The sequence below is a fragment of the Engystomops pustulosus genome, chromosome 6 (genome assembly GCF_040894005.1).
Source record: "Engystomops pustulosus chromosome 6, aEngPut4.maternal, whole genome shotgun sequence".
NCBI lineage: Eukaryota > Metazoa > Chordata > Amphibia > Anura > Leptodactylidae > Engystomops > Engystomops pustulosus.
The window spans coordinates 109,211,414-109,237,977 of NC_092416.1; the positions used below are offsets into that span (position 1 = coordinate 109,211,414).

Sequence of the window (26,564 nt, forward strand, 5' to 3'; positions counted from 1 at the left end):
AAAAAGAAAAAAGAAAAAAAAAAGTTTAAAAAATAATAAAAATTAATAAAATGTTAAAAATTCAAATCACCCCCTTTCCCTAGAACTGATATAAAACATAATTAACAGTAAAAATCACAGACACATTAGGTATCACCGCGTCCCAAAATGCCCAATCTATCAAAATATAAAAACGGTTACGGCCGGCGGTAACCTTCGAGATGGAAAATGGCGCCCAAATGTCCGAAATGCGACTATTACACCTTTTTACATCACATAAAAAATGGAATAAAAAATGATCAAAATGTCGCACAGACCTCAAAATGGTAGCAATGAACACTTTGGCTCATTTTGCAAAAAATGACACCTCAAACAGCTCTGTGTCCTAAAGTATGAAAAAGTTATTAGCGTCAGAAGATGGCAATTTTTTTTCTTTTTTGTACACATTCGTTTAATTTTTGAAAATGTATTAAAACACAATAAAACCTTGGTATCATTTGGAATCTGTTGGTATCACCGCGATCGCACCGAACCAAAGAATAAAGCTGAGGTGTTATTTGGAGCGGACAGTCAAAGTCGTAAATTTTTTAATAATTTTTCTACATTTGGAATGTTTTTTCAGCTTCGCAGTACACGGCATGTTAAAATAAATAACATTACAGGAAAGTAAAATTTCCTGCACAAAATGAGCCCTCACACAGCTCTGCACACGTAAAAATGAAAAAGTTATGGATTTTTGAAGGTGGAGAGCGAGAAATGAGCGAAAAAACCCTGCCCCTTTAAAGGGGTTGTCTGGGACCTAGGTTCCCCTGACTAATTTAAAGCTATGGGTGGATTAACTAACTTTCTAATATACTTACTGTTCCCGAAGTGGCTGGTTCCCCTCGGTCCGGAGCCGGTCACGTGACATCGCGTCTTCTTCTTTCTTCACTTCCGCTGACATCACGTCCACAGATCTATCTTCTACACGTTGCCGCCCCCGCGACGGATAGGCGGAGTCTTCTCCTCCTCGTCACTGGATCGGCGGGGAAGTCGGCATCTACCCGACGCATGCGCAGTAGAGGAAGCGCTACGATGCGGCATGCCCGAAATATTAATACTCTGCAATGCCGGATTGCGCATGGCACGTCCACCGCCGCGTATTCTCGTCCAATCACAGCCCAGCTTGCTTGCTTAGGTGCGGAGTGGCTTGCTGGGCTTGAGAATTGGACGAGAATAATACAATAAGAGCAAATTACCTTAGGTTGGTACCTAATATGCCTTATGTAATTTTGTCTTGGGCTGTGGGTGGCCCGTGTAATGGAGGTCATTGACACATATGAGGTCCATTTAATATTTTTCTTTTGTCACATATGACATGGACCTCATATGTGACCATCCTCTCCATTACATACACTCACCGGCCACTTTATTAGGTACACCTGTCTAACTGCTTGTTAACACTTAATTTCTAATCAGCCAATCACATGGCGGCAACTCAGTGCATTTAGGCATGTAGACATGGTCAAGACAATCTCCTGCAGTTCAAACCGAGCATCAGTATGGGGAAGAAAGGTGATTTGAGTGCCTTTGAACGTGGCATGGTTATTGGTGCCAGAAGGGCTGGTCTGAGTATTTCAAAAACTGCTGATCTACTGGGATTTTCACGCACAACCATCTCTAGGGTTTACAGAGAATGGTCCGAAAAAGAAAAAACATCCAGTGAGCGGCAGTTCTGTGGGCGGAAATGCCTTGTTGATGCCAGAGGTCATAGGAGAATGGGCAGACTGGTTCGAGCTGATAGAAAGGCAACAGCGACTCAAATCGCCACCCGTTACAACCAAGGTAGGCAGAAGAGCATCTCTGAACGCACAGTACGTGGAACTTTGAGGCAAATGGGCTACAGCAGCAGAAGACCACACCGGGTGCCACTCCTTTCAGCTAAGAACAGGAAACTGAGGCTACAATTTGCACAAGCTCATCGAAATTGGACAGTAGAAGATTGGAAAAACGTTGCCTGGTCTGATGAGTCTCGTTTTCTGCTGCGACATTCGGATGGTAGGGTCAGAATGTGGCGTCAACAACATGAAAGCATGGATCCATCCTGCCTTGTATCAACGGTTCAGGCTGCTGGTGGTGGTGTCATGGTGTGGGGAATATTTTCTTGGCACTCTTTGGGCCCCTTGGTACCACTTGAGCATCGTTGCAACGCCACAGTCTACCTGAGTATTGTTGCTGACCATGTCTATCCCTTTATGACCACAATGTACCCAGCATCTGATGGCTACTTTCAGCAGGATAATGCGCCATGTCATAAAGCTGGAATCATTTCAGACTGGTTTCTTGAACATGACAATGAGTTCACTGTACTCAAATGGCCTCCACATTCACCAGATCTCAATCCAATAGAGCATCTTTGGGATGTGGTGGAACGGGAGATTCGCATCATGGATGTGCAGCCGACAAATCTGCGGCAACTGTGTGATGCCATCATGTCAATATGGACCAAAATCTCTGAGGAATGCTTCCAGCACCTTGGTGAATCTATGCCACGAAGAATTGAGGCAGTTCTGAAGGCAAAAGGGGCTCCAACACGTTACTAGCATGGTGTACCTTAAGAAATAGCAGGAGAGCAGCACTCCGTGTTGAGTAGTGTTTATTCAAGCACCAGTGGCAAAGACATGCAACGTTTCGGCTAGCTCAATGTAGCCATTTTCAAGCTTGAAAATGGCTACATTGAGCTAGCCGAAACGTTGCATGTCTTTGCCACTGGTGCTTGAATAAACACTACTCAACACGGAGTGCTGCTCTCCTGCTATTTCTTTTGGATCCTTCTGGTGCCCTGAGTCAGGCCCAAAGAGCTTGCACCCACCTGGACTTGAATCCACTTCACTGTGCCGCCCTCATCTTTCTTCTGTGCTTCAGCATGGTGTACCTAATAAAGTCGCCGGTGAGTGTAAGTATATACAGCTTTGCAGCCAGATCTTTGTTGCAGTGAAAGGAGAGCTTATTTGGCATCTAACCTTTAAATAGCAAAAAGAAAAGCGAGTGTGGCAGTGTTTGTGAGTGTTCATTGATCAGGGTGCAGTCATATGTTGGGTCTAATACATGTCTTTTAACCCCTCAATGACCGCCTTATCGGGATTCTAGGTCAGTCATTAAGGGTACCAGGGTGCCAGTTTCTGGTATACAAGCACTGAAATGATTGCAATTACTTGCAGACTGCTCATCAGAGTAATGGAGCAGACGTCCGGGCATGACGGTTTTGCTCTATTCATCTCTACGGAGCTGACGGAGATTGCTGAGCTCACCGCCCAGCAATCTCTGTCAGCTCCATAGAGATGAATGGAGCAAACCGGTCATGCACAGCTGTCTGTTCCATTACTCTAATGGCGCAACGAGCGGTCCGTCGGAGATACATGGGACCTCATCGAGCCCCTCGTTTTTTATATCTTTGCGGGTAACGGAAAATAGCATCCAAAGTCAGAAATTTTTTGCCATTTTGAAAAATGTAAAAAATTCAATAAAAACTGATCAAAAGGTTGGACAGTCCTAAAAATGGTAGCATTGAAAACACCATCAAAAGTCGCACAAAATGACACCACCCACAGGTTTTTGTAAATGTATGAAAACATTATAAAACACATTTGGTGTCCCTGTGATCGTACTGACCAAAAGAATAAATTAGACATTTCATTTGGGACACACAGTGAAATCCGTAAAATCCAAGCCCACAAGAAAAGGACTCAAATGTCTGTTTCACAATTTTCACGGCATGTCGAATTTTGTTTCCCACTTCACAGTGCACGGCATGGAATATTAAATACCATCACTATGAAGTACAATTTGCTACGCAAATCACAGCCCTGTATGTGAAAAAATAAAAAAATTATATATTTTTGAAGGTGTGGAGTGAAAAATTAAAATGAAAAAACAGGATGAGAGGATGACACATGAGCTTACAGTCTATGAGGATGAGGGGGACACAAGAGCTTACAGTCTATGAGGATGAGGGAGGACACAAGAGCTTACAGTCTATTAGGATGAGGGGGAGACACAAGAGCTTACAGTCTATGAGGATGAGGGGGTGACACTAGAGCTTACAGTCTATGAGGATGAGGGGGTGACACAAGAGCTTACAGTCTATGAGGATGAGGGGGACACAATAGCTTACAGTCTATGAGGATGAGGGGGACACAAGAGCTTACAGTCTATGCGGATGAGGAGGTGACACAAGAGCTTACAGTCTATGAGGATGAGGGCATGACACAAGAGCTCACAGTCTATGAGGATGAGGGGATGACACAAGAGCTCACAGTCTATGAGGATGAGGGGATGACACAAGAGCTCACAGTCTATGAGGATGAGGAGGACGAAGAGCTTACAGTCTATGAGGATGTGACACAAGAGCTTACAGTCTATGAGAATGAGTGGCTGACACAAGAGCTCACAGTCTATGAGGATGAGGAGGACGAAGAGCTTACAGTCTATGAGGATGAGTGGGAGACACAAGAGCTTACAGTCTATGACAGTGGTGGCGAACCTATGGCACGGGTGCCAGAGGCGGCACTCAGAGCCCTCTCTATGGGCACCCTTGCCATCACCCCAGGGTAGAGTTTGCCAGACAGGACTCAAGGCCTCTTGCAGTCCCAGGCAGCCCAGGACACCAGAAGGAAGCTACAATGATAACCAAAGCTTTTTATCCTCCTTTCTACTGTATTGTGTCCTCAGGTGCCTATACAATTTAAACCTGTGAAAAAGCAGGTAGTAATAAGTTACTGCTTAAATTGTCGCATTGGCACTTTGCGAAAAATATGTGGGTTTTGGTTGTAGTTTGGGCACTCAGTGTTTAAAAGGTTTGCCATCACTGGTCTATGAGGATGAAGGGGTGACACAAGAACTTACAGTCTATGCGGATGAGGAGGTGACACAAGAGCTTACAGTCTGTGAGGATGAGTGGGAGACACAAGAGCTTACAGTCTATGAGGATGAGGGGGTGACACAAGAACTTACAGTCTATGAGGATGAAGAAGTGACAATACAAATAACAGGCGTGTGATGATGTAGAAAATTATTAATTACTTTTTTTGCAAAACAGGGTGATGATAAAAAATATAAATAAATAATAGCATATTGAATTCTACAGAATTATCTTTTGCAATACACGGTATTAGGTTCTATCCTGTCAAGACCGACCGTTTTTACTTTTTGCAGACCTTTGTGCTGTTTATGATCACCACGTTGCTGCATTTGGCGAATCAGACAGTTTTTACCGTCATCTGATTCAGAAAATATACGTCAAAGAACTTGAACACAGTTTTCAGATAAATGGGAAAGGATAACAGCTATTGCCTGCGCTGCACTCTCTTCTCTGTGTCTCTATCCTTATAGAGTAGGGGAAATAAGTATTTGATTACAGGCTTGTTTAGCAAGTGTTCTCACCCACAAAGCATAGAATCACTCTGTCAGACACTAGCCTTCCACCGCCACTAGATATAAGCTCAGTCCATACCATCATAATCAAGACCAACGGTTTTTACTTTTTGCAGACCTTTGTGCTGTTTGTGATCACCACGTTGCTGCATTTGCCGAATCAGACAGTTTTTCCGTCATCTGATTCAGAAAATACGTCAAAGAACTTGAACACAGTTTTCAGATAAATGGGAAAGGATAACAGATATTGCCTGCGCTGCACTCTCTTCTCTGTGTCTCTGCCCGTATAGAGTAGGGGAAATAAGTATTTGATTACAGGCTTGTTTAGCAAGTGTTCTCACCCACAAAGCATAGAATCACTCTGTCAGACACTAGCCTTCCACTGCCACTAGATATAAGCTCAGTCCATGCCATCATAATCAAGACCAACGGTTTTTACTTTTTGCAGACCTTTGTGCTGTTTGTGAACACCACGTTGCTGCATTTGTCGAATCAGACAGTTTTTTCCATCATCTGATTCAGAAAATACCTCAAAGAACTTGTACACAGTTTTCAGGTAAATGGGAAAGGATAACAGATATTGCCTGCGCTGCACTCTATTCTCTATATGAAAAAATGGAAAAGAAGCAGCAATCCATTGTGCAAAAAACTATTTATTTTATTCAACCATAAAAAAAATCAATAAATATTCCACCACAAAAAACAAGCATTGAGTACTGCTTCTTTTCAATTTTTCCAGAAGATCATTTGTGCTTTGGCACCCACCAATAATTTGTTCAAGAGACCTGCTCTGTTTTTTCTATTGTTTGACGTCTCTCTTCTCTGTGTCTCTCTCTCTACATATAGTGAAGAAAATCAGTATTTGATCAAATACTTATAGTAATGCAAATAAACATGTATTTCATGCAATAAAATGCTTATTACCTTATATACTCGAGTATAAGCCTAGTTTTTCAGCACAAAAAATGTGCTGAAAAACCCAAACTCGGCTTATACTCAAGTCAAAAAAATAAATATATCTAAATTCACATTTCCGGCGACCCCTGTATATCTTCTGTGCGATCTGTCCGGCAGCGCCGGAAGGCTATATACACTGGGGCAGGGTCTGGCAGGCTGGGGCAGGGTCTGGCAGGCTATATACACTGGGGCAGGGTCTGGCAGGCTATATACACTGGGGCAGGGGCTGGCTGGCTATATACACTGGGGCAGGGGCTGGCTGGCTATATACACTGGGGCAGGGGCTGGCTGGCTATATACACTGGGGCAGGGGCTGGCTGGCTATATACACTGGGGCAGGGGCTGGCTGGCTATATACACTGGGGCAGGGGCTGGCTGGCTATATACACTGGGGCAGGGGCTGGCTGGCTATGTACTGGGGAGGCTGTGACCAATGCATTTCCCACCCTCGGCTTATACTCGAGTCAATAGGTTTTCCCAGTATTTTGTGGTAAAATTAGGGGCCTCGGCTTATACTCGGGTCGGCTTATACTCGAGTATATACGGTATTTTACAATAATACAATGTAATTTCTGCACTTTTTTTAGATTCTGTCTCTCACACAGTTGAAGTACACCTAAAATAAAAACGATTGCTCGATTATTTGAAGGTGAGAAAACTTGACATATATTGCATGAATTCTCAAAATTATTAGGATTTAAGTTGGTTATAAATTAATAGGGTTCTAATCTTATTTTTTGCATTCGAGGTATTACCGGGCTGAGCCCTCTCCATAGCCGGTAAGTCTTTGCTGCATACTGCAGCAAAGGCTTACCGGTAACACCCGCGATCGGTGCTAGCACCGATCGCGGGTGTTTTCACAGCGATGGCTGCCGGCAACCTCAAAAAGACATCGGGGCGCATACTCACCCTCCGTTGGCCCCGATGTCTGCGCGGCTCGTCTTCAGTGTTCCGCGCCGTCTTCTTTCTTTTTTTTTTTAATGCTGGGCTGTGCTGTATACTATTGGGGGCTGTGCTGTATACTATTGGGGGCTGTGCTGTATACTACTGGGGGCTGTGCTGTATACTACTGGGGGCAGTGCTGTATACTACTGGGGGCAGTGCTGTATACTACTGGGGGCTGTGCTGTATACTACTGGGCGCTGTGCTGTATACTACTGGGGGCTGTGCTGTAATGGTAATGTTGTTGTTGTATGCCTTATGTTTATGAGCGACAGTTTTCCTGCATGTCATAAGAATTTAAATTAAAAAAAGGACCATGTTAAATTCAAATCAGTTTTTAAAAAAATTTTTACCAGTGTTTTGTATGCGTTGGAAAAGGGGAAGTCTTATACGGCGAATATATCTTAAACTCTATATTTTAAACAGGAAAGTAGGGGGGTCGTCTTATACACCAGGTCGTCTTATACGCCGGAATATACGGTACATTGCAGAATGCCATCCTGCATTGTAAAGGGTTGTAGAAGAAGTTGGAGAAAAGGAGATCCCAATGTTAGTCTTCATGTGTTTCCAAGACAACCTGAAAAAATAAGGCAGTGGCTCATCTAAACTGGACAATATGCTGACGATCTTGAAACCATGGTCAAGAAAGTCCATGATGGCAAAATCTATGATATATATATAATATGTTCGTTACATTTTGCACACGATGCTTATACTTACCATGAAGATCGACGTACCCTAAGGCCTAATGCACTTCCGACAATATTTACCACTGCTGAATATAGACCTCAGCTTACAGAAGCAGCCAATGTTTCTGAAAATATAATGGTAGATCACCATAAAGCTTATTTCTCCAAAGTTGATCTAATTGCCCCATGTGTAACTGACATGACTGTTTCCACCACCAGCGTGTCATATACAACATCCTCATTATCAACAAATGTCACTACAACAACAGCAGTGGGTCCATCAGTGTTCTGTTCGACAATCAATGTCGTTCTAAGGCTTCCTGTCCCAGAAAGCTCAGAAATAGTTTTTGCCAAATGTAAAAATTAAACGCATCACATTGTGGAAAAAAAAAGAGATGTGAACTCTCTACCGGAGCCATTGCCAGCACCTCTCATTTGGATGTCCCTTCTAAAATATTTTCAGACAAAGGAACCAACCCTGAAATAATAAAGAAAAGACACTAGGCTGTGAACACGGATCATTGGAAACAAAAGAAAAATAGTCACACCGAAACCCATATCACCAAAAGGCATATGAAAGTGCAATGTGATATAAGAACAAAACTGGAATTTGCTGTGGATCACGAAGCTACAATTTCAATTTTCAACCCATCTAATCTTACCTGCGAATCCAGCAGTAATTCTGAGGATGAAGATAATGTAATGGAAGTCAACACTACTTCACAACTTGAAAGTGGTTCAATATGGAGCTCTACTCCAATCAAAAAACCAAAACAGCATCCATTCCCAGTGCACTGTTAGATTATGATTATGCCTGCCAAAAACATCATTTTAGAGAACATCCAAGTTCAGGTGAAGAATTTCACAATATACCTTTATCTCCAATAGAAGACAGCATGGCTCCAATTTTAGAAGAGTCTGAGCAGCCATCAAAAGGACCATCAAATCAACCTTTACAGGAGGTTTCACAAGTGACGGAACCAACTACCACATTTGGAATGGAAACGTCAGATGAAACTTTTCAAATATCAGAAAGTGAGGAAGAGGAGGATGAAGATTTAAGTGACCAAGAGTTGCTAACGGAAAGAGAATTTCAACCGTTATACTTTGGCTGCAGTGACCATGCAACAGAGGAGAAGTTTATAGTGTTTGAATGCTCATTTAGAAAACTGTTAGCTCTCATTCCGTGTCAAGCCCGAAAAAAATGCAAAGCTTCAATAGGAAGCACGATCTCTTTTCACGTAAAGTGTGAGAATGGCCACGGATCTAAATTATGGGAAACACAGCCGAAACAAGGAATGCAGCCATTGGGCAATCTCCTAATTTCTGCTGCATTTTTGCTAAGTGGATCCAGCTTTTTAAAAATGATGTAGTTCTTCAGGATTTTAACCCCTTAATGACCGCCCTATCGGGAATCTACGTCGGTCATTAAGGGTACTTCTTCTGACGCGACGCCTTTCTACGGCGCCGCGTCAGAAGAAGATTTCGGGACATCGGGTCAGTATAGTGCCGGTGTTGGGCTGTGATATCACAGCCCAGACCCGGCACTAACACCCGGGATCGGAAAAACTCCAATCCCGGGTGTTTAACCCCTTACACGCCGCGGTCAAGCATGACCGCGGCGTGCAAGTGTCCCCCCCGTGGATCGGACCCCCCCGGTGTGCTTACCGGGGGATCCGATCCCTCCTACCGCTGCCCCGGGTCCGACGAGTGACCCGAGGCTGTCGGCTCCTTTTCTCGCCGGGTTCTGCCTTCCTGGCTTTTTAAAAATGATGTCGTTCTAAGGATTTTAACCCCTTAATGACCGCCCTATCGGGAATCTACGTTGGTCATTAAGGGTACTTCTTCTGACGCGACGCCTTTCTACGGCGCCGCGTCAGAAGAAGATTTCGGGACATCGGGTCAGTATAGTGCCGGTGTCGGGCTGTGATATCACAGCCCAGACCCGGCACTAACACCCGGGATCCTAAAAACTCAGATCCCGGGTGTTTAACCCCTTACACGGCGGGCGCGGTCAAGCATGACCGCGGCGTGCAAGTGTGTCCCCCGTGGATTGGACCCCCCCGGTGTGCTTACCGGGGGATCCGATCCCTCCTGCCGCTGCCCCGGGTCCCGATGAGTGACCCGAGGCTGTCGGCTCCTTTTCTTGCCGGGTTCTGCCTTCCTGGCTTTTTAAAAATGATGTCGTTCTTCAGGATTTTAACCCCTTAATGACCACCCTATCGGGAATCTACGTTGGTCATTAAGGGTACTTCTCTGACGCGACGCCTTTCTACGGCGCCGCGTCAGAAGAAGATTTCGGGACATCCGGTCAGTATAGTGCCGGTGTCGGGCTGTGATATCACAGCCCAGACCCGGCACTAACACCCGGGATCGTAAAAACTCCGATCCCGGGTGTTTAACCCCTTACACGCCGCGGTCAAGCATGACCGCGGCGTGCAAGTGTGTCCCCCGTGGATCGGACCCCCCCCGGTGTGCTTACCGGGGGATCCGATCCCTCCTGCCGCTGCCCCGGGTCCCGACGAGTGACCCGAGGCTATCGGCTCCATTTCTCGCCGGGTTCTGCCTTCCTGGCAGGACCCGGCTGTAAGTAACTGAGCATGCGCGGCATGCTCAGTTACTTACACTATACACTGCAATACAAGTGTATTGCAGTGTAGAGGCTTGAATAAGTGATCTAATGATCGCTTGTTCAAGCCAAAAGGTGGAAAATATGTGAAAGTAAAAAAAAAAAAGATTAAATCATTTTATAATAATAATTAAATAAATAAATAAAATAAAGTCCCATAATCTCCCCAGTTACACATATAATGCTAATACAGTATATAAAACACAAAAACACACGAAAAATGTACATATTTGGTATCACCTCGTCCGTATTAATCTGTACAATAAATCTAAATCAATACTGAACCCGCTCGGTGAAAGATGAAAAAAATAACTACGAAAAACTTCCCGTAATATACAATTTTTCATCAAACACCATCACAAAAAATGTTCTAAAAAGTGATTAAAAAAAAGCTATGTTCCCTAATATGATACGACTGAAAAGAACAACTCTTTTCGAAAAAAATAAGCCCTCAACCAGGTCTGACAACAGAAAAATACAGAAGTTATGGCCCTAAAAAGTTGTCAATAGTAAAAACAATGCGATTTTCTCCAATATTGGTTTTGCTCAGGAAAATTGAGCAAAGATAAGAAAAACTATATAAATGAGGTATCACCGCAATCGTAGTGAACCAGAGAATAAAGATAAAATATTATTTTTACATTACGGTGAGCGGGGGGAAAAAAATGCTAAAAATCCAAAATAAAAATTGATGATTTTGTTTGTGTCCCCCTTGAAATCATTAATAAAATCTCATGAATAAGCTATAGACCCCCTAAATGAATTATCTATACATTGTATCTCATCCCGTAAAAAATAGGCCCTCATAGGCCTCATTACCAAAAAAAATAAAAATATATAGGTCGTACAATGTGACAATACAAATCTGCTGTGAATGGCGCCTCCATTCATTCTATACTTGGCCGTGCGCCCGTACAGAAGTTTACCGCCACATATGGGGTATCAGTACACTCGGGAGGAATTGGGCATCAAACTTTGCAGTGCGTTTCATCATTTAATTTATTTTGAAACTGTCAGTTTGGCCTAAATAAATGTAATTTCCAAAAAAATTCCATAGTTTCTAAATCGCAGGTCCATATTGTTTTAACCCATGTGAAACACTTAAAGGGTTAATGGACTTAATTGAAGTTGTTTTACATACATTGAGGGGTGAAGTTTCTATAGTTGGGTAATTTATGGGGTTTTACTATTATTTAGGCCTTTCAAAGTCACTTGGAAGCTGAGTTGTCCCTCAAAATGTTAGTTTTGGCAATTTTCATTAAAATGAGAAAAATCGCACCTAAAGTTCTGCACCTCATAACATCCTAGAAAAGTGAGAGGAAGCATAAAATATCATCTCAGCATAAAGCAGACATTCCGTAAATGTAATTTATCAAGCTTTTTGGGTAGTTTTACTTCCTGTCTGGAAAGCAGAACATTTCAAACTTGGAAAATGAAGAATTTTTACAAACTTTTGCCAAATTTTCACTTTTTTTCAGAACGAATCGCAAAACGTATCACTTAAATTTTATAACTAACATGAAGTACAATGTATCATGAGAAAACATTCTCAAAATCACCAGGATATGTTAAAGCATTCCGAAGTTATAACCAATTATCGTGAGACACGTCAGATTTGAAAAACCGAGTCTGGTCATTGAGCTGAAAACTAGTGTCGGTGATAAGGGGTTAAACCTGAAAGCAATTGGTAAATCAACATATTTTAAAAATCAAACTCGTTATTTATTTCCAGCTATTGATAACACATGGAAAAAAGAGCAAAGTATCATTCTTTCTGAGCAATAGACCTGTTTGTTTGATAGGGGATGGTCAAATGGACAGCCCAGGCTTCTCTGCCAAATATTGTGTTTATTCCCTAATGGACCATGACAGCAAAAAAATTGTTGCTTTTTCAGTGGAGCAGCTTGTGCCTACAGTGTCATCAGTGGGATTAGAAAAAATTGCCTTTGAAAGAACACTTCAGTTTTTGCTGCAAAGCGGAATTAACATTGAGATAATTGCAACTGATCGCCATGTCTCGATTAGGAAGCTAATGCGGGAAAAATATGGATCGATCATGCATCAATTTGATGTGTGGCACATGGCAAAATCCATCGGAAAAAAGATTTTGAATGCCTCCAAGACAAAAAATGGGGCCATTCTTTCGCACTGGATACAGCCCATTAAGAACCATGTGTGGTGGTGCTCTCATGTAATGATGATCCGGACCAACTTGTACAGAAATGGAAATCAGTCATCCATCATGTACAAAATGTCTATGAGTGGGAAACAGAGGAGCCATACCAGGCCTGTCTCCACCCACCATTAACCCCTGAAAATTTTCAGAATACAAAATGGCTTCATCCACTTTCCCCAGCTTTGGATGATTTGAAAGATATTGTCCTTAACAAGAATTTTTTTGAAAGATTTGCGTCAAATAAGCAAATTCTGCCACACTGGGGAGCTAGAAATATACCACAGTGTATGTTTAAAATACAGTCAAAAACGTATTCATTACTTCATTGATGGGATGGTGGCCAGGAGTCAACTGGCAGCTCTAGACCACAACCATAATGTAAATCGAGTGCATGCCGTGGTCAAGCAAGCCACCATGTCCTTAGCTCCTGGATACACGTCGTCACAGAATTGAATTTTCAAAAGCAAGAAAAACTTGGGTGGTGAAAGCCGTCTATGAGCCCACCACAAATGAATTTTCTAATGAAATCCTCATGGAAGTGATGAGTGTACTTTATATTAACCCCTTCCCGACATTTGACGTAATAGTACTGCATCGCGGGAGGTGCGTTCCCGCAAAATGCAGTACTATTACGTCATGTTCTGGCACCGGCTCCTCAACGGAGCCGGCGCCAGAAGCTGCAGGTGTCAGCTATATATTATAGCCGACACCTGCCTCTAACACCCGCGATCTGAGATTTCTCCGATCGCGGGTGTTAACCCCTGACACGCCGCAGTCGCGCTGACCGCGGCGTGCAAGGGGCATTTGAGAAGAATCGGACCCCCCTGCGACGATTTTGTACCTTTTGCAAAATAACTTTATAACTTACACAAGAATACAAATAATATACATAACAACATTGTTCAAAATAGCGCAATTTGAAGTGTTTTCAGTAATCCAATTAGAAGTTCAAATTGGTGGGCAGGTCTCCAAACACATAATCAGGATACCATTTAAATCCAGTATATGTGGCATTGGGGTCTGGATAAATATCTCTAATTTTATTCACAAAAAATGCCAAAAGGACAATTTAACCCTTTTTGTGCTAACTAAAATTTAACTTTTATTTTCTAAGTTTAAAATATTTGTAAGAGAACATTAAATTAGTATTGTGGCTCAGTATTTTTGTTTTAAAATATATCAAGGAGGAGGGGCCGTGCCACTTGAAATTTTTATCTCTTTATCTCCTTATGAGACTATTTCCTATACATGGGTGCTGTGTCTGTTCAGCCATTCACTCTGATTCTCACACAGACAAGGGAAGACAACAAGGGAGGGGGAATTTTTAGGATTTTAGTTAGCACAAAAGGGGTTAAATTGGCCTTTTGGCATTTTTTGGTATGCATAGAAATTGAGTTAACCTAGCTACAAACAGGTTCAATTATTTGTCTGGATGTAATTTTATTCACCTCACAAGATGATAAAGGTATCCTATTTCCCTGTCCAAGAAATCCATAAACCAGATTGGTAACTTTGACATAACAGGCCCAACGTAAAAATCTGTGGAAAGATTAATGAAAATATTTATATTGCTTTCATTGGACCTAAAACCCTAAATTATCTACTACCGTATTAACGCAGAAATAAGACAGTGCCTTATATTTATTTTTGTGCTTGCAGAGGCACTAAGTCTTATCTGGGAATGTCTTATATTCCCATGAACAAGAATACACATTTATTGTTGATCAAAAAATCAACTTCTATAGCATCCTAATAATAATAAAAACTATGAATTTCATGCTGTATTCCTTATGACTCCATTTCTATTGGAATCATTGCCCCCAATCTCTCATGTTTAGCAATCCCACTTTCCTTCAATGATTCCTTTTTGTCCGACTAGCTTCTTGCATTTGCAGATCAAAAGTCAGTGAAGTCAGCATAAGCGTAATTGGGGGAGAATAAATCACAGCAGTTTTCAGGCATAAGAGCTGTGATAAATGTGGTACAATATTCAAAAAAATATAAATATAAACTATGAATAAGTAACAAGAAATTAAAGGGCAACTAATGTTTTGAAATAGCATGTACTTGATTTACTTACCTATTTTCCTGTCGCTCAAACTGGCGTAAGGAGAACTGTAGCAGTTCGATAAGAAAATCTCTAGAATAAATCCTTGAGGTAAAGTCAGGATGCTGAGTAACGCAGGTAATATTGTGGCATAGTCTATCCATTGCCTGAAATTCACAGCAACAGATGCTTTCCTCAACTGTTGTCATCTTCTTGCAACTGCCACATTTGCACCATCGATTACTTTGTAGCCTGCCCTCTGTGTCCTCCATTAGTTGGGGACGTTCCTCGTCAGGACCCCACTGAGGGTCGTCCTGAAAACACCATGGGTTAAGACGATTCTCCTCATCAATAGGCTCTCTTAGGCGTTGCAATAGGGCTTGGAAACTCTAGAAAGAAAAATAGAGAATTATGTTGATATATTTGAGTTGTATTGCTATGTACATAAGAAATAAAAAACACCCTCATACTTACCACTGGGTTGGTACTCACAGCTGCAGTAGCACCATCTGCTGATTCATCTTCTGAGCTTTCCTAAAGTAGAGAATAAATCTTTTTCATTTACCATTTCTAAAAAAAAACAAGCAAAGAGTGTAAAGTTGTAAAGAGACTAACCTCTTGATTTTGTTCGAATTCAACATCAGACTCTGGAAGCACAACTTCTTCATAAAGTAAGTAATCTACTTCATGGGCCTAAGAGGATGAATATAGAGTAAAAAAAAAAAAAAAATTATATATAGAACAAATTAGGGGCATAAGTACAGTAGTAGTAGCCATAGCAGCTGCTATGGGGCCAGCTGTGTCATGGGACCTGGCACATGGTCCACCAGGCAGGGTACCACCAGGTCGTTCCGCAGGTGCGACTAGCCCGTGGTGGCTGCCAAGGTAGTAATGCAGGAGACAATCTGTACCCGGGGTGATGGCAGGAGAATAGCACAGGAATGCCCACTAGGACACTAGGAATCGCAGGAGCTGGAACATGGATCAGGAATACAGGAACGGACTGGCACACAGGAACGCAGGATACACAGGAACGGCCTGGCACACAGGAACGCAGGATACACAGGAACGGCCTAGCACACAGGAACGCAGGATACACAGGAACGGCCTGGCACACAGGAACGCAGGATACACAGGAATGGCCTGGCACACAGGAACGCAGGATACACAGGACCGGCCTGGCACACAGGAACGCAGGGTACACAAGAACGGCCTAGCACACAGGAACGCAGGATACACAGGAACGGCCTGGCACACAGGAACGCAGGATACGCAGGAATGGCCTGGCACACAGGAATGCAGGATACACAGGAACGGCCTGGCACACAGGAATGCAGGATACACAGGAACGGCCTGGCACACAGGAACGCAGGATAACAAGGAACGGCCTGGCACACAGGAATGCAGGATACACTGGAACGGCCTGGCACGCAGGAACGCAGGATACATAGGAACGGCCTGGCACACAGGAACGCAGGATGCACAGGAACTAAACAATGGTATCCCCCCAACGAAAGTAGAGGGAAGAGAGGAACAACTAATTTGTAACAAATATGTAAAAAAATTGGAAATTTTATTAATGACAACAAAAAATTTTTTTATAAAATATAGCAAATACATAATACATAGCACACAGTAGGGTGGGTCACAGAAAAATAGCAGTCAAAGACCGAGACAGTATTGGAACATGGTGGTGTGAAACATGAAATAATGTAGGACTGGATAAACTATAAATGCCGAGGAAACCTCTGAAGTGCTTGCTGGTAATGAATACCGTGCCTGACAAATAAAGCAATACTCAAATGAGGCAACAGTCCTTACCAAGTAGGGAGAAGTAGGGTGTTCCACTGCCCGGGATGGCTGCCCGCCCCGACGCGCGTTTCGGCTCAAAATGAGCCTTCGTCTGGGGGTGGCGTCATCGCGTTGTAGGGTCCTGTAATAAGCAATGGGCCGACCAATGATAACACGTGCTGGTGTGCACGTGATCACTGTGTGGAGTGATGCACGGTGGTGGAGTAACGAGATCCCACAAGCACAAGTCACGTGACCGCGAGTTCTCGCGCCCGCACTGCCGCGGTATGTGAAATCACTCCTGTGCTGCTGAGGATCATTCAATATACCAGGAGGGCTTGTAGAGCGCCTGCGCGAAACACATAATGCTCCTGAGGATCGTTCAATATATCAGAAAGGTTTTTCAAAACGCCTACGCGAGACACTTGATAACAGTATCTCGCAATATAATGGTACAGTTGCGCAGAATACAAAGTCATTTAATACCACAGTGGATGCATAAAATTTATGGACAAAAACAATACAATAAATTGGAGCCGCTGATATCTCTGCAGTAATGTGCCTCCTATCTGCATGAATTAAAGTGCAAAATATATGTGCATGAGCTATACATAAAGTGCTGTATACATAAACTGATTAAAGCTATATCGCATGGTTAATATGTGACATCATTGACAAGATGTGCATTAATTACATAATACAATAGACAAAGAATATATATGTACCACATTGCGAGATGTGGACCAAATAATGTGGAGATGATCGCAATAACATTGCAAAAAAGGGGAGAAGGAAGTGATTGAAGGTGAGGGAATGTGATGGAAAAATGTGCAACAATTCAAATGAATGTGTAATTAATATACAATTAAAACAGTATAAGGTATTGTATTATAATTATATAATAGTGCTTGGTACGGCATACCATGTATGATATAGAGAAAGCCTCAAAGGTGCGCTCAAGTCGATTGAATAAACGTTGTAGGTAAGCCTCCTTTTGTAAATTCCATTGGTAAATATGAAATCACTTATTCGGGTCGCATATTGACAATATTAAGTATACATATGTGAAGAAAATTCCTCACTGCCCCGTTTCAGCACGAAGATATTTATTTTACAGTTTTCTGAGAGCCAAAAAGCCTATATAGGACAGATAACAATATCTCTGAAGTGAAACAATAAAACAAGGTTAGACATAAAGACAAGTAACATCTAATTAAAAACTGGTGAATAAATGACGCCAGTGAATGAAAGCATGGGACATGCCACAGAGAAGGCAACGAGTATATTAATTGCCCATAAGAAAGGTAAAGTAAGAGGAGTGGAAAATTACTGGAGGAAGGGGGCGAAACTTAAAGTTTCATTGAGACCCTTTGGTTTAAGTGTATTTAGGCTCCATATCCATCGTGTTTCGCACTGTGCTAGGCGTTTCTGGATTGGGCCACCTCTGATTCCCAGTTCGATTTTATCAATACCCCGCACTTTCAATAAGCTTGGGTCGGAGTGATGTTTTTCTCTAAAGTGTAATGCTACTGGTTTCCCTTCCAAAATCGCATTTGTATCCACCCCGGCCTTGATGTCACGCATATGTTCTCTAATCCGTACTTTTAGGGGACAAGTTGTTAACCATACATAGATCATAGTAGACTACTGCCTTTGTATTGCATGTAATGTTTTGGGTGATATTATAAATTTTAGTACCCGTGGAATCTGTAAAGGTATTGGTCCGTTCCACGTTTGGGCATGCAATGCACTTGCCACATGGTTTGCATCCCCAGGATGGTCTGTCGGACCCAAAAATTGTTTGGGATCTGCCAGATGTGTAATGGCTCCTTACCAGTAGGTCTCTCAAGTGTTGAGCTCTCCGAGCTGTCACAGAGGGATGCGGTGTGATATATTTCTCCACAATGGGGTCACATTGCAGGATAGGCCAGTATCTTTCTAGCACTCGACGCATTTCCTGCCATTGGGAATGGTAACTGGTAATAAATCTTACCTGGTCAGGTGCTGTTTTTTTGCGCTTTGGCACCAACAGTGCTTGGCGCGGGGTTCTTTTTGCTCGCTGGTATGCTTGTTTGAGTGATTTGTTGCTGTAGCCCCGTTGTAGGAATCTGGCTCTCAAATCGGCTGCCTGGGCTTCAAAATCCTCCTCGGTGGAGCAGATTCTACATGGAGTAGTGCGTTAACGGCTGTTTCCTTCCTATACACATTTGTTTGTAGGAATCCGTTGCCGTCTTTCCTGATGATGATATCCAGAAAGGAAATGCAAGATTTATCAACAGTGTAAGTTAATTTTATATTATATGGGTTTTTGTTCAGGGCATCAAAAAATTATTGTAACTCAGTCAAGTTGCCCCTCCAGACGATCAGGATGTCATCTATGTACCGGGCCCAAAACAGGACCCAATCCATAGCGACATTCCGATCGCCGTCCAGTAGCTCCCTCTCCCACAGCCCCAAGAAAAGCTTGGCGTATGAGGGCACACAAGACGCCCCCATAGCCGTACATTGGAGCTGCAGGTAGAAGGACCCATCGAACACAAAGAAATTGTGGAATAAGATGAACTCCAGTAATTGCAGAATAAATGAGCAGAATTCTTGCGCTAGATTTTCCATAGATAAAAAATGTTGTACTGCTCTCAAGCCATCGTGATGCCTAATGGATGTGTACAGCGACTCCACGTCGAAGGTGACTAAGTACATGTCATTCTCGATGTGGAGTCCATATATTTTGCGCAGTATGTCCATTGTGTCACGAGTATACAATGGTAGCGTTTCCACCATTTTCTTTAAATAGTGGTCCACAAATTTACTCACATTTTCTGTCAAACTCCCATTCCCGCATATGATGGGACGTCCAGGTGGAACTTTGGGGTGTTTGTGGACCTTGGGCAGTAAGTATAGGGTTGGAATGATTGGATCCGGCATCTTTAGGCATTCACAGAGATTTTCACTGATGACTTTATTCTTGACTGCCTGTGAAAGTATGATGTTTAATTCACTCATAAATTTTGTCAGGGGATTATACGTTACAACATTCGATATTCCCAAGTTGTCGATGTGCTTCTTCCTCATACATCTCTCGAGGCCAAACCACAACATTACCCCCTTTATCTGATTGTTTTATGACAATCGTTTTGTCATTTTTTAATCTATTGATGCATTGACATTGTATATTTGATAAGTTATTGTAACTTACCTGCTGATTCATCTTGGAAAATTCCTGGGTTACTGCTTTTACAAATTGGTCTACGGCTGGACAGGAGGAAAGGTTAGGAAATTTCTTAGATTTTTTTCTTACACACAATGGAATTTGCGTATCGGTATTATGTTCCTCCTGTAATTCCTAGGATCAGTACGCACCATGAACTTCCAGTCCAGGGCATTGTCCTGGCGTACGAAACTTAAAGGAAACCTACCACTTGTAGTGGCAGGTTTCTGATGGAAATACCGGGCACCAGCTCAGGGTGAGCTGGTGCCGGAGCTTATTTTTGTTAGTGTTTTAAACCGCGGTATCGCGGTTTCAAACACTTTCTAAACTTTATAGCCGGCGCAGGGAGGTACGCGCTCGGCGCTTACCATGCGCACGGCTCTCCTTCACTTCCTATGTAGCCGCGCGCACGTTAAGCGCCGAGCGTGTACCTCCCTGCGCCGGCTATAAAGTTTAAAAAGTGTTTTAAACCGCGATACCACGGTTTAAAACACTAACAAAAATAAGCTCTGGTATTTCCATCAGAAACCTGCCACTACAAGTGGTAGGTTTCCTTTAACCTTGTTTTTAATGATACAGTAGGTAGTGAAAATGTGGGCATGCTACAGAGAACGTTAAAAAATCTTTTGCACAAAAGGATGAGAGCTTGCTGGAATGGAGCGTTTCTGGAGAAATATGCCGAACGCAAACTAATCCCCAGGGGACTTAGAGTACAGGTGTTTCCATCCTGCCATATTGATAATGAATCATTTACTTCCAAATGGGAAGCAGCCTGTTTTTAATGATACAGCTCCAGGCGGTGACACAGTAGGAAGTGAAAATGTGGGCATGCTACAGAGAACGTTAAAAAATCTTTTGCACAAAAGGATGAGAGCTTGGTGGAATGGGGCGTTTCTGGAGAAATATGCCAAACGCAAACTATTCCCCAGGGGACTTAGAGTACAGGTGTTTCCATCCTTCCATATTGATAATGAATCATTTACTTCCAAATGGGAAGCAGCCTGTTCCCTCTGTTTATGAGCCTCCTAATAGAGGATAACAAAGCAACTCTAGAATCTATGGGCAAGGAAAGTGACCCACCCTACTGTGTGCTATGTATTATGTATTTGCTATATCTTATAAAAAATTTTTTAGTTGTCATTAATAAAATTTCCAATTTTTTTACATATTTGTTACAAATTAGTCGTTCCTCTCTTCCCTCTACTTTCGTTGGGGGGATACCATTGGTTTCATTAATTGACTGAGGTACCACACTTCTGAAGGGTGCCCCCGACTGTATAAGGAGGGCGCTCACTGACTGGGGGTGTCCAAGTGTTGCAATTTATTACATGGGACGTTTGCACTTTAAATAGGGGTGGTATTTGCTTCCTTTCTCCTCCCTGCTGCTGCTGCTGCTGCTCAGTCCCTCCCATAGCTGAGCCTTTATAGGGCAGGCACTGGGCTCGCACTTCCTCTTGCCTGCGCCATCTTCAAGCTGTCTGCAGTTGTGGTGAGCGGTATCTGGCTTGTGTTCTGGTACCTTAGGTGGCCAGGTTTGCTAATGGGCGACCCCTTACCCTTCTTGAGGTGCTTTGCGCCTGCATAAAAAGTGAAGGAGAGTGCTGGCTCTTGCAGCTCCTCTCTCCTTCACTGCCCCTGCTGTCCCTCAGTCACTGATGTCAGTCCACATGTATGGCGCAGCCGCCGGACTGTTTAAGCCTCCCCCCCACATTAGTGTAATTTTCTGGCCGGCGGTCTGCGCATATGTGGCGACCGCTGGCACATTTAGTCTGCTCCGTGGCCAGCATTGTGGCCGCACCTGCAATACTGCTGCTTCCTTAGAGGAGACCCCATCCACGGGTCCCCCTAGTCCTGATCTGGTGCTTGAGGAGAGGCAAGAGCTCTCAGCACCTTATGTGATGCCTGCTGCTGCACATTTTAGAGTGGAGGCTAGTGCTCCTCCACCTGTACTTTCCAAGCCCCCTGTGGTCCTAGTCCCATAGCCACTACCCCCCCCCCCCTTCCCCTGGCAGCAGGTCCTTTTTTCCTCGCCCTCCCGGGATGCACGCAGGAGGCGGCGCCGCGGCGGCTCTGCGGTGCATTTTATTGTAATGGCATGTGTTCCCGCTCCTCTCATCGGGAGAGGAGTTCCAGGTCGTCCGGGTGGCGTCCCCCGTCTTCATCAGGCGGTTCCTCGGATGCCGCGGCGATGACTGGTTACCGGAGCCGAGGACAACGTGGGAGCGACCGGAGCCGTTTCTGCCAGGGAGACCAGCCTGGTTCCACCGCCGATAGCATTGGCCAACATCTCGACGCCCGTGTCTCCGCCCACAGGTGCTACGGTTTTTTGGCGAGTATTGTTTCTCTCCCTAGAGGCTGAGTGTTACCATGTTACATCTCTCTGCTGTTACATCGTGTACTAGTATATCCTCAGCTTCCACATCATGTATGAGAGGATTTTTACCACAGGATATCATGTCTCCATGTCTCCTCATATATCTGCTCAGCTTCCTTACACATGGCAGCTATGACTGTGCTAAGTGTGAGCACATGACCTTACAGGATATGACTGGTTAATGTTTCTGGGGAGCAGCATTACCTGATGTAATGTGCATGTGGGATAAAGTTATGTAAGAAGCTGCCATGTCTCCTCAGCCATGTCTCCTCAGGAGTCTGCTCCCAGCTATCTTATACCCTGCAGTGATGCTGTGATATGTGTAAGACTATACATCACACACTATAGATATGGCTGCTTTATGTGGCTGATTAACTTTATTTACTAGTTCAATTTGGACATGAAAGTGTTACTGAGTGCAGACAGATTGTTATGTCTATGGGAGCGTTCTTTCAGTCTTGTGAGTGCTGTATAATGGAGGGTAATTACCAACGTATCTACCCCCGGTCACCTCACACACCACATACATGGCTGATATGTGAGCTTATTGCTTGGTACACTGGATATAAGGCTGACTCACACTTACCTCACACTCTGACATGTCCCTCATTGTTCATATCACTGCTTTGTACTGAAGGTAAAGATCTCATTATCACTGATATATGTGCGGAGGTAGTTACCTCATACGCTGTCTTCATACACGGTACATATATTAGGGGTAGTTACCTCACAGACTGTACATATCACTGATATTATCACTGGTATATATGAGGATGTACTTGCCTCACACATTGTACATATCACTGATATGTATGGGGGTTAGTTATCTCATACACTGTACATATCACTGATACATATGAGTAGTTACATAACACACTATCAATCGCTGATATATATGACAGTGTATTTACCTCATACGCTGTACATTCATTGTTTACTTCACACGTGGTATGTGTTGCTGTTTTATGAGGGGTAGTTTCCTCACGCACGGTACACAGCACTGATCTACATGAGGATATTTACCTCACACTGGACATGTCGCTGATGCTGTATATGTTGCTGATATATGATATATATGTATCACTGGTATATATGAGGATGTAGTTACCTCATAGACTGTACATATCACTGGTATATATGAGGATGTAGTTACCTCATAGACTGTACATATCACTGGTATATATGAGGATGTAGTTACCTCATACACTGTACATATCACTGATATATATGAGGATGTAGTTACCCTATACACTGTACATATCACTGATATATATGATGATGTAGTTTCCTCACACTGTACATAGCACTGATCTACATGAGGGTGTTCACCTCAGACACTGGACCTCAGACGCGGGATATGTTGCTGTTTTACATGTGGGTACTTACCTCATGTATACTATGTAATGTTACACAGGTTATTTGTACCTTCCAATCACATGTGCACATGGCTACGGTATTACTAGTCCTAATGGCGCTAACATGGTGACAATCACAAGCCTCGGACTTGAGCTTCTTTGGAAGGGGGTAGATATCCTCCATTACTCTGCTTGTTATGGGGAGGTCACATGTATTATACACTATGTAGAGGGGCTGCCGGGAGAGAGCACATGCATAGCTCCCAACTGTCCCGATTTTGACGGGACTTTCCCGTTTTTCGTACCTCTGCCCCGCGTCACGGATTCTCCCCCCAGGTCCCGCTGTGTCCTGGCGCTGTGTCCCCATAGTAAATACTTTGAAAGTCTGAACTCACAGTACAGAATGGCTTCTACAGACATCGGGAGGGATTCCTTTTCAGAGAAGTGTCGGGAGGGAATCCTTTTCAGAGAAGTGTCGGGCTTAGCGGAGAGCAGGGACCACGTCATCAGGTTCAGATCAGCATCTGTCCATATATGGTCACTGCATCTCCTAGGGTTCCCCAGAGCAGACATCGGGCAGGGAATCCTTTTCAGAGAAGTGTCGGCTCAGCCAGAGAGCAGGGACCACGTCATCAGGTCAGATCAGTATCTCTCCATATATGGTCTCCAGGGCTTCCCCAGACACAAGCTATTTATATAATTAAATTACATAAAGTTCTGCCCAGGCTGAGATTCGAACCTGGGACCCTCTGCACCATAGACAGGAGCTTAACTAACTGAGCTATAAGCCCAGTGATACAGAGGTGAGGATTTCTGGTAACTAAGAAGTGTTATCTGCCATTTACACTGTGACACAGACTAATGCACTGATATATAGAGAGGGATCTTCTCAGAGATTATTATTGTAATTATTGAGACTATTATTATTATTATCAATTTTATTATTTTTATTATTATGGAGATGATTATTAATAATGGTAAAAATAATAATAATCATCTCAATAATAATAATAATAATAATCTCCATAATAATAATAATAGTCTCAATAATTACAATAATCTGAGAAGATCCCTCCCTATATACCAAGGCAGTATATAGTCATAGTTCTTAGTTACCAAAATTCTCCCCCTAGATAATCACAGAGATTATAGCTCAGTGGGTTGAGGTGCTGTGTTATTATTGTACATGGACACTGCAGGTTCTGGGTTCAAATCCCAATGAGGATAATTTTTTTTTTTTTTTTTTTATTGAGATGATTTTTATTATTTTAATATGGCTAAAATTTGGGGCGTGGCCAGGGAGTGATTGGGGGTGTGGCTTAGGCTACGCGTGCCGCCATTTTGTCCCTCTTTCCTTTTCACAAATGTTGGGAGGTATGCACATGTAATAGTGCGGCCTCCATCTGTGATACTGTACGAGTCTATTATTATCTCATTATTATTATCTCATCCAGTTCTCCGTAATCATGGTGTCCTACACTTTATGGCTATCGATTGACCATAATAGGTGCAGGTCCCTCATATTCTATGTGGTCCAGCATTGACCTGTACAGAGTAAATTGGGGGGCTGGTTATGGGGAGTTTTTGGTGCTTTGAAAGTAACCTCCATATCACTACCTTTTGCTATATGTTCACCACATGCCGCATTTAGATGCTTGTTGTATTTGTGCATTTGTACGTGGCTTTGTCTAACTGATTTTTGTAGTTATTGGGGCAAATTGTGTGTTGTGCATAAATATAGATATATAGATGTATATGGCCTTTAGTTGTGTCTTATGTATTAGGGAGTGCCCATGTATACTTCTGCACACTCATATATAATGTATGTTACATGTATGTTACATGAGTGGTGGATAGTATGATATTGTGGAGATAACATGCCGCTTCAGCCTATAATGAGGAAGAAACGGTGTAATATTATACTACAGTTATAACCACAAAATAGCGGGGGAATTAGCCAGACACATGGTCAGGGGCCATTGGGGTTGCAGCCGCACATATTTCTGCAGATAAACGGACCGTATGGATATAGCCAGGTCCTTTGTGCATTTTATATAGTGTCTTACCTGTCCCCACTATATTGTATACGCGAATTGTAGTTGTTACCACATGCAGATAACAGGTAAATAATGGATATGACTATAGCCTGTAATGCTGTGCTTGTATATATGACAGAAGGCTCATTGTATAGCATTTATATCTATACTGTATTTACAACGTGCGCTGTAGCGCTGTACATCATAGGCAAGGATTTAGGTAGTTGTCTCCTGTAAGGCCCTCTGGTCTTTTCAAGAGACATATCAGATATTTCTTATGGATAAAGCATCAGGGAGGGCCTGTGTGATCAGGGAGGGCCGTGCAGGGGCTGGACTGCTGAATAACGTCGCAGGGTGTTCTTTGCTTTGTTGGGTCCTTTAGGTGCCTGTTACAGGAGCTACTTCCTCTGGGGTTTCTCACGGCTGGAGATGGTATTAGTCCTGTAGGGTGGCAGACTGAAATCTCCCATTGTAAGTTTTATGGGAGGAGAACCTGGGTCTGCTTAGGTGCAGGCTCGGAGCTGGTTTCCCCTTTGTTACTGTTACTGAGGCTTATGTCCTTTCTTGTAGGTTGCTTGTTTTTGGTTTTGAGCGAGCCCTATTCCTGTTGGGTGGGGGTCGGAGCTCCGGGTAGGAGTACTCGGAGCTCCCAGTGGCGGAAAAGAAAATTGATGTGGATTTTTTCGGAAGTCGAAGTGGTGGTTCGGGAGTCCGGATGAACAAACCACTTCGGCAGCTATGGTTTCCAAAGAAACGAACAGAGATTGCGGTTGATTTTGAGAATATTAAAATAATAATAATTGTGTTTATCAGCAATAAATAGCTGTGACCTTTTCTGCCCAACAGGAAGCCTTGTGTCATCATTTCTTAGTTATGTTTAGTTATAAATGGTTTATGGGGTTAATGTTACGGGTAGGATTATGTATCTTTACTAAAGTGCCTTAATGTGGAGTTAAATGGGTAATGTTT

General features: G+C 43.1%; 1 long non-coding RNA gene across 1 annotated transcript; it reads right to left on the reverse strand.

Moving 5' to 3' along the window:
* Nucleotides 1–15,116: 15,116 nt before the first annotated feature.
* On the reverse strand, nucleotides 15,117–15,498 carry LOC140065824 (uncharacterized). Its single transcript, XR_011848072.1, has 3 exons — nucleotides 15,447–15,498; nucleotides 15,306–15,365; nucleotides 15,117–15,220 (listed from the first exon to the last, which is right to left on the reverse strand). It is a non-coding gene; the product is annotated as an uncharacterized lncRNA (long non-coding RNA).
* Between the last annotated feature and the right edge of the window lie 11,066 nt (nucleotides 15,499–26,564).